Here is a 277-nt window from a genome sequence, read left to right on the forward strand (position 1 = left end):
TGTGGCCAGCAGGGATGTAATTCTCCCCCTGTACTCAGCACTGGTGAGAAATCTGGACAAGAGGAGACTCAGGGGTTACCTTATCACTCTCTTCAACTACCTGAAGGGAGATTGTAGCCATGTGGGGTCTGGGCTCTTCTCCCAGGCAACTAACAACAAGATGGGAGATCATGGCCTCGGGCTGCTCCAGGGGAGGTTTAGGTTGGATATTAGGAAGTACTTCCTCACAGAGAGGATGATTATACATTGGAATGGACTTCCCAGGGATGAGATGGAG

At 50.5% G+C, this 277-nt stretch overlaps 1 protein-coding gene across 1 annotated transcript in view; it reads left to right on the forward strand.

The window, feature by feature from the left end:
- Positions 1 to 277, forward strand: part of LOC104395233 (guanine nucleotide-binding protein G(q) subunit alpha) — an 82,117-nt gene that overhangs the window by 39,939 nt on the left and 41,901 nt on the right. The gene's annotated exons all lie outside the window — the stretch shown is intronic.

The sequence above is a fragment of the Chaetura pelagica genome, unplaced genomic scaffold, assembly GCF_000747805.2.
Source record: "Chaetura pelagica isolate M959 unplaced genomic scaffold, ChaPel_1.0 scaffold339, whole genome shotgun sequence".
Lineage (NCBI taxonomy): Eukaryota > Metazoa > Chordata > Aves > Apodiformes > Apodidae > Chaetura > Chaetura pelagica.